Source organism: Neophocaena asiaeorientalis, unplaced genomic scaffold (genome assembly GCF_003031525.2).
Source record: "Neophocaena asiaeorientalis asiaeorientalis breed wild unplaced genomic scaffold, Neophocaena_asiaeorientalis_V1.1 scaffold36, whole genome shotgun sequence".
NCBI classification, from domain to species: Eukaryota; Metazoa; Chordata; class Mammalia; order Artiodactyla; family Phocoenidae; genus Neophocaena; species Neophocaena asiaeorientalis.
In genome coordinates this window covers 380,802-402,149 of record NW_020174149.1, presented here as the reverse complement: position 1 = coordinate 402,149, position 21,348 = coordinate 380,802, and positions in this window count along the sequence as shown.

Below are 21,348 nucleotides of genomic sequence, written 5' to 3'. Positions count from 1 at the left end.
GAACATGAAATAGGGTCGTTGAAAGTTTCTGAGCTGGAAGCAGTAAGCAAGCCTGTTTTTGTCTGTTTGTTTGCTTGTTTGTTTCATCAACTTGTTTTTAAGAAAATAGTGAATTAGAACAAACGTAGTAAGGTAGATAGCTAGGGGGAAGCAGCCGCAAGGCACAGGGATATTAGCTCGGGGCTTTGGGACAGCCTGGAGGGGTGGGAGGGGGAGAGTGGGAGGGAGGGAGACGCAAGAGGGAAGACACGGGGGAGCATATGTATATGTATAGCTGATTCACTTTGTTATAAAGCAGAAACTAACACACCATTGTAAAGCAATTATACTCCAATAAAGATGTTTAAAAAAAAAAAAAAAAAGAAAATAGTGAATTAGTAAGATTCACTCAGTAAATTAGTAAATTTACTAGTAAATTAGTAAAATTCACTTACTAATTCACTTAGTATTAGTAAGATTAGTATTAGTAAATAAAGTTAGTGTTAGTATTAGTAAAATTTACTAGTAAATTAGTAATATTTACTAGTAAATTAGTAAAATTCACTTACTAATTCACTTAGTATTAGTAAGATTAGTATTAGTAAATAAAGTTAGTGTTAGTATTAGTAAAATTTACTAGTAAATTAGTAATATTTACTAGTAAATTAGTAAAATTCACTTACTAATTCACTTAGAATTAGTAAGATGAGGAAACTAGTCACGTCCTTAGTGTCCCTCAGCTATCAAGTTCTGGGACATGACTGGAAAATGATCTTTCCTTCCTTCCTTTAAGTATGAGCCAATTCCTGAAGCAATCTTACATGGAGAGTTTTATCAACTAGACAGCGTTAAAATTTACATGAAGGAACAAAAGTTAATTATTGAGAAAAAATTTTTTGAGTTATTTCTAGCATGAGCAAAGTTCTTGCTTTTCAGGCTATTTGAGAAATGCAAGGAAACTTCTGAGTTTCTATGAAATTATCTATTCCTTATAGATTTTTTTTATCACACCACTGGTCAGAGACTAAATTTGAAGACTTTTTGAGTATTGCACAATAGCACGTAAATACCAACTTCCAGAATAAAGACTCGCATATCACATCAAACTTTGATAAGCCTCCTAGAAATAATCCTAACAGAAAATTATTTTCTAAAGAAAGCAAAATGTGTTTATCTGAGATACGTTGACAAAGAAAGTCTTCGTATTGGATGTTTTTTCTGTAAGTCAAGAAAGCAAAATTTAATAAATAATATTGCTATTGTATCCACATAGAAAAAACACAAACATACTGACAACTTCCTTTGTGGCCAGTAAAAGAGCTAGTGAGAAGGTGACCCATTTAAACTACAGCCCACACCAATGTCCCTGTTTAATGAAGATGTGCAAATATTTTATATGTATCTACTTCGTAAGAATACTATTAAGTTCTTAGAAAAACAAAGAAAGTTTTTATATTAAGTGCATAAGGCTATATAATGTTATTTTCCTAGCAAAGTTGGTTTTACACTTGTAGAGTTTTATTAACAGTTTCAGATGAGACAGTTAAAGACAATCCTCTGAACAGAACTGTCTTTTTTTCCCCTCACTTGGCTATCTGCTTACACATAGATAAACTATCATAAGATCCCTGACCTTGGCCTAATTGCAGGAGAAAAAGTGACTGAAGCAAGAAAATACTAAAGACTGACTGTTTTCTCTGAGTGCCTTATGTGAAGACCCTAACGTGCAAAGGTCCAGCCTCTGAACTTCCCACAGCCCTTGCTCCTCTGGGTGATCAGGCTTCTCTGCACATCAATGGATGGGGAATGGTAGGAAGTGCCCTTAAGAGAACGTGTCCTCAAAGCATTCAAGTATCTAAATACTTCTCAAAATCATCATTTGTAAACTATAATTCCCTCAGCAGAAATCACTGGCCATCTGCTGGGTTTAATGAACTACCAATAAAAACTATTTTGATCTTAATTGGACCTCAATGTGAACGTTTCTTAGGAACAAACAAATTACAAGTTTCTCTAAATGCCAATTTTCTCTATTCTTTCCTTTTCAGTGACTGTTCATTAAACCTCAGATACTGATAACTCAGATCAGTAATACATAATTGGCTTCCTAATTTCCCTAATTCTCTGATTTTTCATTTCTCCCATATATTTGATTGCTGGCAAATTCAGGAATTTTCTGAAATCTGCTGGACAAATTGAATAAAATTCCTTGAAGGTGCTTCCTACCCCCACCAAAAAGAAAAATAAATCTGTCTTTTTCCTCACAATAAAGAAAACATAAAAAAGGGAAAGATGCTTCATCTCTTTTTTCTAAGGGCAGGATATTAGAAAATAAACTGGAGTAGAATTTATTTATTTATGCTAATAATGTTATCATCACAATCTCCCCTGTTCTGAGGAAAACAAAAAGGCTTATCTGTCCACTCAATTTAATTTGTCAAATATTCATGAACTGCCTTTAGAGAAAATACATTCTGCCAAACACTGTGGAAGATTTAGAAAACTGACATACATTTCTGTCCTAATTCTAGAAATAAGACATGTTTACCAAAAATTTATTTCAAGGCTGAATATATCAAGAAAGGCAGTAAGAAAGAGTCACATGGATGGTTCAAAAGGTAAAAGACATCACCTCCTATGAACTGGATAAATTGGGACATTGGAATTGACATATACACACTACTATATATGAAATAGATAACTAACATGACCTAATGTATGGCACAGGGAACTCAACTCAGTATTCTGTAATGACCTATATGGGAATATAATCTAAGAAAGAGTGAATATATGTATATGTATAACTGATTCACTTTGCTGTACAGCAGAAACTAACACAACATTGTAAGTTAACTATACTCCAGTAAAAATTAATTTTAAAAAAAAAGAGGGGGACCTTCAAGATGGCAGATTAAGACGTGGAGATCACCTTCCTCCCCACAGATACATCAGAAATACATCTACACATGGAACAACTCCTACAGAACACCTACTGAATGCTGGCAGAAGACCTCAGACTTCCCATAAGGCAAGAAACTCCCCACGTACCTGGGTAGGGCAAAAAAAAAAAGGAAAAACAGAGACAAAGAAAAGGTACGCGACCTGTACCAGCGGGAGGGAGCTGTGAAGGAGGAAACGTTTCCATACACTAGGAAGCCCCTTCACTGGTAGAGACGGGGAAGCTTCAGAGCCACAGAGGAGAGCGCAGCAACAGGGGTGCAGAGGGCAAAGTGGAGAGATTCCCACACAGAGGATCGCTGCCAACCAGCACTCACCAGCCTGAGAGGCTTGTCTGCTCACCCACCAGGGTGGGCGGGGCTGGGAGCTGAGGCTCGGGCTTCGGTCGGGTCCCAGGGAGAGGACTGGGGGGTTGGCTGCGTGAACACAGACTGAAGGAGGTTAGCGTGCCACAGCTAGCAGGGAGAGAGTCAGGGAAAATGTCTGGACCTGCCTAATAGGCAAGAGACCATTATTTAGGGGTGCACGAGGAGAGGGGATTCCTTCCTCCTGTGCCCACAGAAGGCAGAGCACCGCCTAAGTGACTCCAGAGACAGGCGCAAGCTGCGGCTATCAGCTCAGACCCCAGAGATGGGAATGAAATGCTAATGCTGCTGCCGCTGCCACCAACAGTCCTGCGTGCAAGCACAAGTCACTACCCACAGCCCCCAAGGGAGCCTGTGCAACACACCACTGCCAGGGTCCCAAACTCCTGGGACAAGTTCTGCAGGAGAACACACAGTGTGCCACAGGTTGTTGCACTGCCACGCTGGCCTCTGCCACCGCAGGCTCGCCCTGCATTCCAATTATGACTACCGTACCCTTCCCTCTCCCCAGCCTGAGAGAGCAAGAGAGCCCTAATCAGCCGCTGCTTTAACCACCTTTTGTCTCAATGGGGAACAGACACCCAAGGCCAACCTACACACAGAGGCAGGGCCAAAACCAAAGCTGAACCTCAGGAGCTGTGAGAACAAAGAAGAGAAAGGGAAATTTCTCCATGCAGCCCCAGCAGCAGCTGATTAAATTCACACAATCAACTTGAGGTACCCTGCACCTGTGGAATACCTGAATAGACAACGAATCACCAAAAATTGAGGTGGTGGACTGTGGGAGCAACTGTAGATTTCGGGTTTGCTGTCTGCAGCTGATTTGTTTCTGACTTTGGTATTTATCTTAGTTTAGTTTTTAGTGCTTATTATCACTGGTGGATTTGTTAACTGGTTTGGTTGCTCTTTTTTATTTTTTTCTCTTCCTTGTTTTTCTTCCTTTTCTTCTGAGCCATGTGGATGACAGGGTCTTGGTGCTCTGGCCGGGTGTCAGGTCTGAGCCTCCAAGGTGGGAGAGCCAAGTCCAGGACATTGGACAACCAGAGACCTCTTGGCCCCATGTAATATCAATTGGTGAGAGCTCTCTCAGAGATCTCCGTCTCAACACTAAGATCCAGCTCCACCCAATGGCCAGCAAGCTCCAGTGCTAAATGCCCCATACCAAACAACTAGCAAGACAGGAACACAACCCCACCCATTAGCAGAGAGGCTGCTGAAAGTCACACTAACTTCACAGACACTCCAAAACACACCATCGGATGTGGCCATGCCACATGGACAAGATAGAGCCCCACCCACCAGAACAGAGGCACCAGCCCCCTCCACCAGGAATCCTACACAAACCACTGAACCAATCTCAAGCACTGTGGACAGACACCAAAACTAATGGGAACTACAAACCTGCAGCCTGTGAAAAAGAGACCCCAAACACAGTAAGTTAAGCAAAATGAAAATACAAAGAAATATGCAGCAGGTGAAGGAGCAAGGTAAAAACCCACCAGACCAAACACATGAAGAGGAAATAATCAGTCTACCTGAAAAAGAATTCAGAGTGATGATAGTAAAGATGATCCAAAATCTTGGAAATAGAATGGAGAAAGTACAAGAAACGTTTAACAAGGACCTAGAAGAACTACAGAGCAAACAAACAATGATGAACAACACAATACATGAAATAAAAAATTCTCTAGAAGGAATAAGTAGCAGAATAACTGAGGCAGAAGAATGGATAAGTGACCTGGAAGATAATATAGTGGAAATACCTACCACAGAGCAGAATAAAGAAAAAAGAATGAAAAGAGTTGAGGAGAGTCTCAGAGATATCTGGGACAACATTAAATGCATCAACATGCGAATTATAGGAGAATCAGAAGAAGAGAAAAGAAAGGGTCTGAGAAAATATCTGAAGAGATTATAGTGGAAAACTTCCTTAATATGGGAAAGGAAATAGTCAAGTCCAGGAAGTGCAGACAATCCCATACAGGATAAATCCAAGGAGAAACACACTATGACACATATTAATCAAACTATCAAAAATTAAATACAAAGAAAAAATATTAAAAGCAGCAAGGGAAAAACAACAAATAACATACAAGGGGATCCCCATAAGGTTAACAGCTGATCTTTCAGCAGAAATTCTGCAAGCCAGAAGGGAGTGGCAGGACATATTTAAAGTGGTGAAAGCGGAGAACCTATAACCAAGATTATTCTACCCAGCAAGGATCTCATTCAGATTCAACAGAGAAATTAAAACCCTTACAGACAAGCAAAAGTTAAGAGAATTCAGCACCACCAAACCAGCTTTACAGCAAATGCTAAACGTACTTCTCTAGGCAGGAAAGACAAGAGAAGGAAAAGACCTACAAAAACAAACCCAAAACAATGAAGAAAATGGTAATAGGAACATACATATTGATAACTACCTTAAATGTAAATGGATTAAATGCTCTAACCAAAAGACATAGACTGGCTGAATGGATACAAAAACAAGACCCGTATATATGCTGTCTACAAGAGACCCATTTCAGACTTAGGGACACATACAAACTGAAAGTGAGGGAATGGAAAAAGATATTCCATGCAAATGGAAATCAAAAGAAAGCTAGAGAAGCAATTCTCATATCAGACAAAATAGACTTTAAAACAAAGATTATTACAAGAGACAAGGAAGGACACTACATACTGATCAAGGGATCAATCCAAGAAGAAGATATAACAACTGTAAATATTTATTTACAGGTGCATATAGGAGCACCACAATACATACAGCAAATGCTAACACCCATAAGAGGCGAAATCAACAGTAACACAATCATACTAGGGGACCTTAACAACCCACTTTCACCAATGGACAGATCATCCAAAACGAAAATAAATAAGGAAACACAGGCTTTAAATGATACATTAAACAAGATGGACTTAATTGATATTTATAGGACATTCCATCCAAAAACAACAGAAAACACTTTCTTCTCAAGTGTTCATGGAACATTCTCCAGGATAGATCATATCTTGAGTCACAAATCAAGCCTTGGTAAATTTATGAAAACTGAAATTGTTTCAAGTATCTTTTCTGATCACAATGCTATGAGACTAGATATCAATTACAGGAAAAAAATAACTTTACAAAAAAGCACATGGAGGCTAAACTATATGCTACTAAATAACCAAGAGCTCACTGAAGAAATCAAAGAGGAAAACAAAAATACCTAGAAACAAATGACAATGAAAACATGACGACCCAAAACCTATGGAATGCAACAAAAGGAGTTCTAACAGGGAAGTTTATAGCAATACAATCCTACCTCAAGAAAAAAGAAAAACCTCAAATAAACAATCTAACTTTACACCTAAAGGAACTAGAGAACGAAGAACAAACAAAAGCCAAAGTTAGCAGAAGGAAAGACATCATAAAGATCAGAGCAGAGACAAATGAAAGAGAAACAAACAATAGCAAAGATGAATAAAACTAAAAGCTGGTTCTTTGAGAAGATAAACAAAATTGATAAACCACTGGCCAGACTCATCAAGAGGAAGGGGGAGAAGACTCAAACCAACAGAATTAGAAATGAAAAAGAAGTAACAACTGACACTGCAGAAGTACAAAGGATCATGAGAGATTACTACAAGCAACTCTATGCCAATAAAATGGACAACCTGGAAGAAATGGACAAATTCTTAGAAAAGCACAACCTTCCAAATGAACCAGGAAGAAAAAGAAAATATGAACTGACCAAGCACTGTAGTTGAAACTGTAATTAAAAGTCTTCCAACAAACAAAACCCCGGGACCCGATGGCTTCACAGGTGAATTCTATCAAACATTTAGAGAGGAGCTAACACCTATCCTTCTCAACCTCCTCCAGAGTATAGTAGAGGGAGGAACACTCCCAATCTCAATCTGTGAAGCCACCATCACCCTGATACCAAAACCAGACAAAGAGGTCACAAAGAAAGAAAACTACAGGCCAATATCACTGATGAACATAGATGCAAACATCCTGAACAAAATACTAGTAAACAGAATCCAACAGCACATTAAAAGGATCATACACCATGAGCAAGTGGGATTTATCCCAGGAATGCAAGAATTCTTCAATATATGCAAATCAATCAATGTGATACATCATATTAAAAAAATGAAAAATAAAAACCATATGATAATCTCAGTTGATGCAGAAAAAGCTTTCAACAAAATTCAACACCCATTTATGATAAAAACTCTCCAGAAGGTGGGCATAGAGGGAACCTACCTAACATAATAAAGGCCATATATGACAAAACCACAGCCAACATCGTTCTCAACGGTGAAAAACTGAAACTATTTCCTCTAAGATCAGGAACAAGACAAGGTTGCCCACTCTCACCACTACTATTCAACATAGTTGTGGAAGTTTTAGTCACAGCAATCAGAGAAGAAAAAGAAACGTAAGGAATCCAAATTGGAAAAGAAGTAAAACTGTCACTGTTTGCAGATGACATGATACTATACATAGAGATTCCTAAAGATGATACCAGAAAAGTACTAGAGCTAATTAATGAATTTGGTAAAGTAGCAGGATACAAAATTAATGCACAGAAATCTCTTGCATTCCTATATACTAACAATGAAAAATCTGAAAGAGAAATTAAGGAAACACTCCAATATACCATTGCAACATAATCAGGCTCCCTGACTTCAGACTATACTACAAATCTACAGTAATCAAGACAGTATGCTACTACCAAAAAAACAGAAATATAGATCAATGGAACAGCATAGAAAGCCCAGAGATAAACTCACACACATATGGTCACCTTATTTTTGATACAAGAGGCATTATCAAAAGAACAAAAAACCCAATCCAAAAATGGGCAGAAGAGATAGACATTTCTCCAAAGAATATACATGGAATGCCAAAAAACACATGAAAGGATGCTCGACATCACTAATCATTTGAGAAGTGCAAATCAAAACTACAATGAGGTATTACCTCACACTGCTCAGAATGGCCATCATCAAAAATACAAACAATAAGTGCTGGAGAGGGTGTGGAGAAAAGGGAACACTCTTGCACTGCTGGTGGGAATGTAAATTGATACAGCCACTATGGAGAACAGTATGGAGGTTCCTCGAAAAACTAAAAATAGAACTACCATATGACCCAGGAATCCCACTACTGGGCATATACTTGAGAAAACCATAATTCAAAAAGAGTCATGTACCAAAATATTCATTGCAGCTCTATTTACAATAGCCCGGAGATGGAAACAACCTAAGTGTCCATCATCGGATGAATGGATAAAGAAGATGTGGCACATATATACAATGGAATATTACTCAGCCATAAAAAGAAGTGAAATTGAGCTATTTGTAATGAGGTGGATGGACCTGAGTCTGTCATACAGAGTGAAGTAAGTCAGAAAGAGAGAGACAGGTACCGTATCCTAACAGATATATATGGAATTTAAGAAAAAAAAATGTCATGAAGAACCTAGGGGTAAGACAGGAATAAAGACACAGACCTACTAGAGAATGGACTTGAGGATATGGGGAGGGGGAAGGGTAACCTGTGACGAGGCGAGAGAGTGGCATGGACATATATACACTACCAAGCATAAGATAGATAGCTAGTGGGAGGCAGCCGCATAGCACAGGGAGATCAGCTCGGTGCTTTGTGACCACCTGGAGGGATGGGATATGGAGGGTGGGAGGGAGGGAGATGCAGGAGAGAGGAGATATGGGAACATATGTATACGTATAACTGATTCACTTTGTTATAAAGCAGAAACTAACACACCATTGTAAAGCAAGTATACACCAATAAAGATGTAAATAAATAAATAAATGAGAAAATAACGTATCCTGTCACCGTAGCTCTGTGTTAAGACACGTGACCCCAGATCCATTTCTTTAACCAGAGAACACTAAGAAAGATAATAATAAGTATATATTAATTATTAATGATTAATTTATGAATTGAGAGCAAGATCTAGAGGACCTGGATCAAGGAGCAGGCAAGTTTTGATATGGCTTTAGAGAGGAAAGGCTTAGATGTGGAAAAACCTAGGAAGCCAATTTAAAAGGTTAGAGTGGTCAGTCTCGGGCATTGAGGGCTATAGCTTGAAATGATCAAAAGGCATGAACTGTCAAATCAGATTCAAAGGATCAGAGATGTTATCTAGAATTAAGCTGTACAAATAATTTCAAGGAGACAGGAAATCATCATAAAAGGGAAGGATGGAGAAGTCTGGGATAGCCAATGCCACTCCCCAGGTTGTTTAATGCTGCATTAGTGCCTGCTGTGGTCTAGATTTAATACATGAGTTTTCAGTGTTGTATGCAGAAGCATTACTTTAATAAAAGAGAGGTGCTTCTGTCATGAAATATCTCCATTTTGTACACAGATGTTCACATAGCTTATGTGATATTTTCCAGTTAGCCAGGACCCTTAAATTCAGAGGTATAATACAAGCAGTCCTAGACAGATTAGATACATATACTATAAATACTCCACGTATAAGAATACTCTTGCTAGAAAATACCATTGCTGTGTTTGCCATTTTTATCTTTTAGATTTTTACAAAGGGTTTTGGTATATTTTTCTTTCCAGGAGCATCCCGTAGCAAACGGAGAAAATGACTTGCAGGTCTGTGTCTAGCATTTTCCTTTCCAATCCACATTCTGACATTAGTCAATACATCCTTGACACTTATTTCTTGAGTTTCTTTTCATTATTTGCCTTACAATATTTTAGACAGAAGAATAAGTCCAACAACATCCTGACAACTACCAAAATTGAGCCTACCCAATGGACTCAATTACGGCCACACCCCTTCATGTATCTTTTGATATTCTCTTACAAGTTTGGTTACTCTTTTCTCTTTCTCACCTATAGTTATTTGAACCATTTATATGTTTTGATGGAGGTATTTAATAGTGTATGCAATTATTTCTAAAGTAAGGCCAAATTCACTCGTATTTCTGGCCAATTAGTTTCCATGCATATATTATTTGTGAGCTTCAAATCAACCTCCCAAAATATTTTCTAATTATTGTATAATTTCGTTGATTAACAAGCCACGTGTTACACTACACAGCTTTGGCAGAAAGATCAAAGTAACACTTAACACACCATGAAATTAGTCAGAATTATGGTGTCATTCTGCATTCCTTCCAACACAAATGAAATTTTCACGTGTACCACATATTCCCAATGACTGGAACAGTGACTTAGAAGGTATTGTTTGGGGCATTCTAGACTCCACTGGTGTTTGATATAACCATATCTTGGACACTAACGGACAGGGTTACAGACACAGGTTAGGTCCCCGTGTGTCATTTTCTAATGCCACTCCTCTACCTCCCATAGGTACAGCACAGTGGGTCCATCGTCTGTGTGTCCAAATCGGTTACAAAGGGAAGACATTTATTTTCTAGCCATGACACTTGGGTCATTAGACGACAGTGATAAAACCTTCACTGTCCAGTGGCATAATTTAGGCTTATCATATTGTTCCCATAAGTGTATCCACCCAACCTAGCCTTCGGAACACTCTTGGCCACCGGCCTTTAAAAACTTCATATTCGGGAGTGACTAGAATATCCAATAGTCCTTCCTTGGGGAGGACACACACCCTCTCCTAGTGTTGTTGATGATTAGAGTGCTCCAGTTGAATAGCCGTTCAATTCATTCGTTTATCTATAGCTTTACTAGCTTCTCTATGGTGATTTTTGAAAGAGAGCTCCCTCTAGTGTCACTGTTTGGGTTAACAAGTCTCTCTTATTACCATGATGATCATCCAGAAACATTTCAAACTGACTCAACACCCAAAGCCGTCTCCAAAGAACATCTGGCGCGACAAGGTCATTTCTTATCAAGCTACCACATATGTTGCTGCCATTTAACACGTATGAGACTTATGCAGTTTGAAAATATAGGCTACAATGAAAAATACTGTGTGCCACATGAGGCTGTCAATTGGATATATTCTACCCTCAAACACAACTCCATCTGAGTGCACCATAGCGCTTCCCATAGCCATCCTTTGTGTACCTCCAAAAGAGACTTACTGGTAATATTGGATCACTGGGTTCCATTTCAGCTTTCTTTAAATGTGTTCCATGCACATTTACATTTGATATATTCAAAGGGACAAATCAAGCTCTAAAATACTTGGCAGAAGGCACAATCTGCTTTCCATCATATCCAGGCAGCGGCTGCAGCAATGCATCATCATGACTTATGCCCACACAGAATGCTGACGCTCTGCCGTTTGGCATCTCTATCCAGTAGGATTCAGCAGGTCAACTGAGAAATAACCAGAATGGTAAATACAGCCTGTAAACAATGACCTGAAAGAGAGCCGTAGTTAGCTGCAGTAAGTTCATTCATGAGACGATGCTGCATCCCTTCTTTTCTCAAATTATTCAAGTAGAGTCCAATTCCCCTTCTTCAGAAAAGAGAGATCAAGAAGTTTCTCCCAGCATCCACCATTTGTCAGCCTTAGACCTGAGCGAGATAGCTTAGAGTATTATACTCTTGCTCTTATTGCATTCTTCCCTGGGATATGTCCCACCTCTGTTTGCTATGACATTCCCGTTTCCATTTGTTACCTGTTTACACCCCCATCATTTTCCCTGTGGTTGGGTTTTCCAGCTCAGATACGCTGTTCAACCATAGCACTGGCAATAACAGAATCCTTCCTAACGCTTCTTCTTGGTTCACTCCCTGGCATAAGTTGTAAATCCATAAAAGCTCCTCCATTCAACAGTAGCTAGAATTAGTGATACACCTCCAATCATTAATTTTAGGAATCCATGACAATAATGAGAGACCGTGTTACAGGCCTGCTGCTAACACTTGCCTTTTCATAGCTTAAGGGAAACAGGATGGGATGAAGGGATAAGGAGTCAAATGAGAATATTCCAATAAGAAGAGGAAGAAGTGCCGAATTTTAGCCTAATTCAGCTTTGCTCCGGATCAGACTTTATTAAAATAATGGCTCAATTTTCATTATACTTTCATTCAAAGTTTATGAAGGTTCTTTTCTCAAATTTGATTGATTATGAAATACACATGTAGCTAAGTTCGGATAAAACATTAAACCCTAGTAATTCTCTCTCCTGACATTCTATAGCAGACATGCACATTCTATGAGATCTTTGGAGGAACTTCCCTGTATGCAGAAGCTCCACAGTAGATGATGAACAACGGGAGTAAAACTATGATTCTGGGCACTGACACACTACAGTCCTTGCCTAGTCTTTGCACTGAAGTGCTGGGAACCTCTGGGCAAATCATTGCTGTCTCCATGTTTGTTCCTCCAGCTGGGAATAAGGTTGGGCTAGGATTTTTCCTGTATTATTTGTAATATTTTAGGAAGATAGCCATCCTTGATATCTTCCTGTTGCCTACAATCAAGGCCCAATTCTTTAGCAAGGCACACAAGGTACTTCACGATCTGCCCCCAAATAATGCTCCATTTTGACTCTAGCAAACTTTTTCTATAAAGGGCAAGAGGGTAAGTATTTTCACCTTTGCAGGCCATTTAGTCTCTGTCACAACAATTTAATATGCCATTTTAGTGCAAAAACAGCCACAGGCAATAGATAAATGAGCATGGTTGCATTCCAATCAAACTTTACTTGTGGACACTGAAATGTGAATTTCATCTAATTTTCACGTGCCACAAAATATTATTCTTCTTTTAATTTTTTCTCAACCATTTGTTCAGCTTATGGGCCATAAAAAAGAAAAGGCAGTGTGCTGGATTTGGCCTGTGAGCTATAGTCTGCCAGCCCCTAATGTACACAGCTTACACCACACTGAATATCTCACCACTTCCCAAACAAAGTATTTCCAAGGTTCAGTGACACTGCACACAATGATCCCTTTGCCTAGTACATCTTTACTTCCACACCCTTGCTCTCTCCTGGAGAATTGCTATAGGCCCATCAAATCTTGCTCACATATTGTACCCTTCCCCAAATCTTTTCCGACAATCTTCCCATCCTGATAAATGGCGGCTTCAACCACTTACTGACTTAAGCCACTCAACTCATGCTTGACTCTTTCTCTCACATCTCACATCCAATCCATGAGCGAATCTTTCCAGTACTCTCTTCAAAATACATCCCCAAACCTTCTCTTAATGACAGTCTGTGACATCGTTATCTCTTACCTGATCTATCTGAACCCCTCTCCCAGAGAAGGGAGAAGAGAACACAGAAGCCAGAATAGTTTTCAACATAGAAGTCAGAGGGATTCTATTAAAATATAAGTCAGGTTATATTATTCTTCTGCTCAAAACCCTCCAATGACCTCCTATTTCACTCAAAGTAAAAACAATGCTCCCTCAAAGCCTAAAATCTCTACATAAAAATCCCCATTTATTATAAAAATCTCCACTCATCCCACTCCTGCCACAGGGTTGCCTGGCTATTCCTGGAACATGCTGACAAGTTCCCACCTCAGGACATTCTCACTTGCTGTTCTTCACGCCTGAAATGCTCTTCCTACAGATATTTGCAAGGATCACTCATCTGCTTCAGGTTTTTGCTGAAATGTCAAATTGCGAAATTTTTTGTTCTAGTTCTGTGAAAAATGTCAGAGGCCATTTCTAAACACACTTTAAAATTTCAAACTCTACCACCCCAAAACCTTCATATCCTGTTTCCTGGTTCATTTTCTCCATCACACTGATATTATTTGACATACGATGTGTTATGCTTTTTGGTTTATCATCTATCTCTCCCCACCAGAATTCATGCTGCAAGAGGTCGGGAAATTGAGACTGTTTGTTCACTGAAGAAACTCTAGTGCCTCAAACAGTGCCTAGAACTTGGTAAATTTGTTGATTATACACTTTGTGCCATATTCTACTACTAAACCTTCAATGTCAAATCTTTATTTAACATCTCCATGCTCTGAGTCCCTTCAAAATTTATCATTATAAGACACCCATTAAAATCAAGGAAAAATATACTGAAATTTGGCATGGCCATATCAAAAACTTACATTGGACTCTACTTCAGTACAGACTTTGCCATGAATACTAGTATTAAATTTTTAGGGCCTTCTAAGGAGGTGTTCAGATATCAGAGGCATAAAAAAATACTTGCTTTTACATATTTAAGCCAAAATTAAAGTGTAAGATGCATTTCAATGACTGTAAAGGGATGAAAGTATTCATTTAGGTTACAAACTATTACTTTCTTTGGCATATTTTCTCTGCTATAATCTAAAATCTCAACTCGGATTTCTACTGTATTTAAATCAGTCTTAAAAAATAGTTACCCATACAAGTCCTTAATCAAACTACCCCCTCATTTAGTATCTCTTGAGTATGCTTTGTAAAAGCTCAGTTAGCAAGAAAGCCACTTTCCTACCAGCAGGGCATATATAGCCATTGACCCTGAAAAAAGAGTTGTGTTCAACCTGGACTGCACCAGCAGCAATCAAGCAAGTTAGCGCTTTTATGTAGCAAAGTTTTTGCCACGTATGTAAAATTCATGTTAAATCGTTTGGTTTCATTAGCTGTACACTTCTTGTGATGGCAGACCTCAGTAACTGAATAACATTTCAGTTACATGACATTTAACTTATCTCCAACATTTCCTATCCAATCCATTTGACCCCAGATTTAAAAAAATAAAGATAAAATAGCACCATAAGAAAGCAATTCAGAGGCAAAAATTCACCAAGTGTCAATATTTAGTTAGTAAATTTATACCTAATCATATATTTTATATATAAGTAACAGAAATTAAATGTTTAGTAAAGATGAGAAGATATAAAATTAGTAAGAAATCTTAAATCAAAATTGCCACATAAGATTTAATTTGTACATATATCTATTCCAGAATTGTTGCTGGCATAGAGCAATTTGAATTGCTTTAAACAGTACAAACCCTCTTTATTTAGGATAGGACCAAGGCCAGAATTTTAAAAATAAGGTTACCAAAGTCATCAAGATATCTCATCATTACTGTTTATTTGTGCAAATTTCCATTATATAATAACAATTCTCCATACCCCCAGCTAAATCAAAATTTAAGCACCTTATCCATCACTCCTAGTATGGGATAAATTAATATATTTAATGGGCCTAGAACAGTATCAAGAACATATTAAGCATTCAATAAATGTTGGTTATTGCTGTTTGGGGCAATGAGAGGAGTAGTAGTATTACAAATTAGAAAATGCACACCACACATAGATTGATATTTCAGGGTGAGTTTTTGAGACAAATGCATATCTTTTTAGAATATCAATTTTACCCGAAAGCAAACAATTTTAAACTTTTTTTGTTAAGATATAAGCATGGCTATACAATACAGTTGAATACAGCATTCAAATGAATACTTTAAATAATAAACTAGATTTTAAAGAAGTTTTTCCATTCATGGAAGAGAGATTTGGGCTATATCCACAGACCCCGATCAATCTCTTCCTCTTGGAATATTTTGGCAGAAAAAAATCTTCAACAAGCTCTGCTTTATGAAACAACCTCTTTGTGCCCGTAGATAAACAAATACTATGTGTATACCGTCACTTTCCATGTAGATGAAGAGGGAACTCAACACCTTGCTCTATCTACCTTTCCATGGGCCAATATTTTTCCTTGTCCTCCCCAGGAAGGCTTTATATCCTGGACATGTAGAAACAAACCTGAGCTAATTCTCATGTCTACAATTGTTCTCCCTTTTATTTTGAGCACTGTAGAACCAAGACTGACTAACACCTGCCTGCAAATCCCTAAAATGCAGTCTCTTTTTAATACTTGATTAATAAATTATAATTAGGAAATACTAAGTACCATATGTTTGCATTTTGATGAGAAAATTGGAAAGGAGGACATCACAATAATGATTTCCCCTGTTCTTAAGAAGTTCTATAGATCTTAGTGTTTACATCTTGATTACAAAGCCTCTTCACAATTCACAAGATGTCCCTCAGCTCTGCCTCCCATTTAAATCTGATTAATCCAGATGAACTTGTTCTAACAGTGGGTGGTTTACTGTGATTTATTTTTGGAAATTACTAATGAAAAAGAAAATTTTAAGTTCAATATACTTGTGTCCTAGGAAAGTAAAACATAACTTTTAGGGAGGCTAAATATCTGAGAATTATACTCAAAGGTGGTATATTTACAGCTTTCTACACTGAGTTGAAAATTTTTTGAATATCTGTCTCTCACAAGGCAGCTTCCCACTAGCTATCTATTTTACACATGGTAGTGTATATATGTCAATGCTACTCTCTCAATTCGCCCCACCCTCCCCTCCCCAGCCTGTGTCCACAAGTCCATTATCTACGTCTCTGTCTCTATTCCTGCCCTGCCACTAGGTTCATCAGTACCGTTTTTCTAGATTCCATATATATGCATTAACATATGGTACTTGTTTTTCTCTTCACTCTGTATGACAAACTCTAGGTCCATCCACATCGCTACAAATAATTCAGTTTCATTCCTTTTTATGGCTGAGTAATATTCCATTGTAGATATGTACCACATCTTCTTTATCCATTCGTCTGTTGATGGACCTTTAGGTTATTTCCATGTCCTGGCTATTGTAAATAGCACTGCAATGAACTCTGGGATACACGTATCTTTTTGCATTATGGTTTTCTCAGGGTATATGCCCAGTAGTGGGATTGCTGGGTCATATGGTAGTTCTATTTGTAGTTTTTTAAGATACCTCAATACTGTTCTCCATAGTGGCTGTATCAATTTACATTCCCACCAACAGTGCAGGAAGGTTCCCTTTTCTCCACACTCTATCCAGCATTTATGGTTTGTAGATTTTTTGATGATGGCCATTCTGACCGGTGAGAGGTGGTACCACATTGTGGTTTTGATTTGCATTTCTGTAATGATTAGCATGTCAAGCATCTTTTCATGAGTGCACCTAATTAATATCAAAACCTGAATACGTGTTCTAGGAAAAAAATAATTTATCAAATTAACTTATTAGTACTATATATGTATTCTTAATTGTATTCTATATACATGTATTTTATATATATGTGTATATATATATATATATACACACACAGAGAAAGTCATATAACTGTAACCAAAAAATTTGTAGATTAATGTAATATATTCCCAACAGATGAAACTAATAAGTAAGCTGAAGCAAGAGAGAAAATATCTTGTATTTGCTATCTTTTTTTAATATGATAAAATACATTTATTGGCATTGAGAAAACAAGATGGGCAAGAAGAAGTGGTAATTCTGAGGTCCTCCCTTTTGGAAGTGCTAAAGCATTTTGTAATTGATTCACATATCATCCCTGTAGAATAGGTATTACATACATTACAATTAGTTATGGAAGCAGAAATACCAAACAATTACTTTGGCTTATTGAAGAAAAAAATCTCCCTAACTGTGGAAAGCAGATTATCCCCAAAATTAAGCTAGGATTATACATCCTTTAAAAATGTCATGAACACAGAAAGGAAATAAAACAGATGTGAATAGTCTTCTAGATCCTTCACCATTCATTTGTGATTTTACAGATTGTAAGAGAGTTTGAAGTAAGCCCAGTAGAGAAATAAGGCCTAAGTTTTTTCTGTAAACGTATCACTGAAGCTATAAATGTTGAGATCTATTCATATTATAAAGTGAAACCTCTCCCAACTCATATCCAAAAGAATGCCAACCCATATGAGTATTCCTGTATTCCCTATACCACAGAGACTAGTGTAGTGCTGGATCTGCCAGCAGCCATCCTTGGAGGATGCTCATGTAAGAGCATCACTGGGGAAAGATTCCTTCCACACACTTAGAGCCAGTCACCTGTGTCTCACTTCTACCTGCCAGTAGTGCATGCCAACCTCAAACCCTTCAGAACTCAGGACAGGAAGGTGAAAAGTAAGCTTCCTGGCACTGTAAGGAACATTTGATTTTCTACAAGTGGCACTTTTTCTGTCTTCAGGTATAAAATTGGGTTGGACAGTTTCAGGATCTAGTCTCAAATCTGTCTTAAACGTGCTTATCATTTTATTCAGGCCAAAAAATCATGGAGGGAGACAACAACTCCCTTTCTTTAATTCCTATGAAAACACTGCTGGGGTTTGGGGGTTTCATACCTGTTGTAGATACTTTAAATACTTGTCAGTAACTCCAGTTTAGACTGCACACACTTTTCTGTTATTTCACTTAATAGATTTTGTTTTGGGTGGTAATATGGTAAGAAAGCACGGCTTTGTTTTCATTTTTCTTTAACATCCTTCTCTTCCATCAGTAAATCTAAAAAAAAAAAAAAAAATGGCATCCTGCTTTCCCAATAACTGCCGACACTGTTCAAATTTAGAAGACAATTTCCCCTTCTATCCTCCACCTTTGTCCTCACTTCAAATGTTTTTTTTCCTGTTTTTTTTGAGCTATAAGTAACATATAACATTTTGAAAGTTTAAGATGTATAACATTAATTTGTTACACATATATATTGCAAATAAGTAGCACCATAGCATCAGCTAACACCTCCATCACATCCCATAATTATCATTTCTTTATGGTGTAAATATTTAAGGTCTATTCTCTTCGCAACTGTCAAGTATACAATACAGTATTATTAACTATAATCACCACATTGTACATTAGATCCCCCGAATTTATGCATCTTAGGTTTGAGTCATTTGACCAACATCTCCCCATTGCCCCCACTCACCCCAGACCCTGGTAACCACCACTATACTCTCTGTTTCTATGCGTTTGGCTTTTTTTGATTCCACATATAAGTGATATCATACAGTACTTGTCTTTCCTCTTGTTATTGATTTTTAGTTTGCTAAAATCAAAAACAGAAAAGATGCTACATATGATTTCAACCTTCTTAAATTTACTAAGACTTGTTTGTGACCTATCACATAATCTATCCTAGAGAATGTTCCATGTGCACTTAAGAAGAATGTGTATTCTACCACTGGTAGATGGAATATTCTGTATATGTCTGTTAGGTTTGCTCTAAAGTATGGGTCAAGCCCAATGTTTCCTTGTTGATTTTCTGTCTGATTAACCTACCAGCTGTTGAAAGTGGTATGTTGAAGTTCCCTACTATTATTGTATTGCTGTTTATTTGTCCATTCAGTGCTGTTAGTATTTGCTTCATATTGTTAGGTGCTCCAATGTTGGATGCATATATATTTATGAATGCGGTATCTTCTTGATGTATTAACCCCTTTATTTTTACATAATGATGTCTTTGTCTCTTGTTATCATTTTTGGCTTAAAGTCTATTTTGTCTGACAAAGTATAGCTATCCCTGCTCTCTTTTGGTTTCCACTTGTATGGGATATCTTTTTCCATCCCTTCACATTGAGCCTATGTGTGTCCTTAAAGCTGAAGTGAGCCTCTTGCAGGCAGTATATAGTTGGGTCTTGTTTTTTTATCCATCCACCCACTTTATGTCTTTTGATTGGAGAATTCAATCAATTTACATTTAGAGTAATTATTCATAGTTAAAAACTTACTATTGCCATCTTATTCTTTTCTGGCCATTATGTAATTTCCTTGTTCCTTTCTTCCTCACTTGCTGCCTTCCTTCTTGAATTGATGATTTTTCATAGTGGTATGCTTTGATTCTCTTCTCTTTATCTTTTGTGAATCTACTGTAGCTTTTTGCTTTGTGGCTTGTATAAGGCTTACATAAAACATCTTACAGATATAATACTCTATTTTATGCTGATGACCACACTTGGTATTCTTTGAATTCAGAATTTCTTGGATAAAACTCAAAAAAGTAAGAATATATTGCAAAATAATTATGACCTAGAAAATTAAATTTCAGAATGGGTAGTAGATCAGTCAAAACATGTGAAATAGAATGGACACAAGGCAAGGAGTGCTGGAAATTTTCAGTTTTTTTTTAATTTGGGAGGTGATTATATTTATGATCGATTAATAATATTCCATTGCCCTGTATATTTATGTTTTATATAGGTCTTTGTATGCATTTTACTTTTTACAATTAAAAGGGACTGTTAGAAAGGAAAATATAAAATTGTAAAACTATCTATTACTACTAAAAAGAGTCCAGCAAGATGGCCAAAAAATAAGATCAATTTCCCTATGGGCCATTACTTTTCTGGTCAATAGCAACTGCAACTAGACAAGAGCAACTCTACATTTAAGATACTTAGAAAAGCATCTAACAGGAAATATTCAAGTCCTACATGAAGAAAACCATAAAAGTACTGAATAACATTTCTTTAAGATTCTGAATAAATGGAAAGGTGTACTACTGGATAGCAAGACACAATATAATAAACACATATATAAAATAAAACCTTAATTTAAATATCTTAAGATCTTTTTATTTGAATCCTAAAATTAAATAACTTATATAAGTTATATACATAATATTTTCTTTTACTTATTCAACTTCTTATTATAAAATTTTTCAAATACAAAGAAAAGTAGATATATATAGGCACACTATAAAATAAATAGCCATAAGCTTAACACTTAGACATAACAATTAATATTTAACCGTATTTGTTTATATATTTATTTACTGTAATATATTATAAAAATTAAGGACTTTATGACACTCTGGTCCAAAGTATTTTAGAATGCATTTCTAAAAACTAGGAATATTTTTCTATACAACCACAATAAAAGTATAATATTTAACAAAATTAATAATAATTCTATTACTCAGTTCATATTGGGATGTTGTATATTTTGTCTCTTTTAGTATACAGTAGGACTCATATTACTACACACATATACACATACAGACACACTTTTTCTTTTCTTGTCATTGACTTAAAGAACAAAACAGGAAAATTATATAAGTTGTCCTATGTTATGAACTATGTTTGAGATTTTTCTGACTGTTTTTTCATGGTCTTGTTTAGCATTTTCTTTTTTTATGCCCACTACTTCCTGAAAAATAGAAGTTAGATGTAAAGCCTTGTTTAGACTCAGGTTTAATTTTTTTAGTAGAAATGTTTAATAGGTGACACTGGTTCTACTTTTAGCATCGTATTTAGAGATACAAAACATCTGGTTGTCCACTGCTAGTGTTGGTATGGATGATCATTGGGTTTGC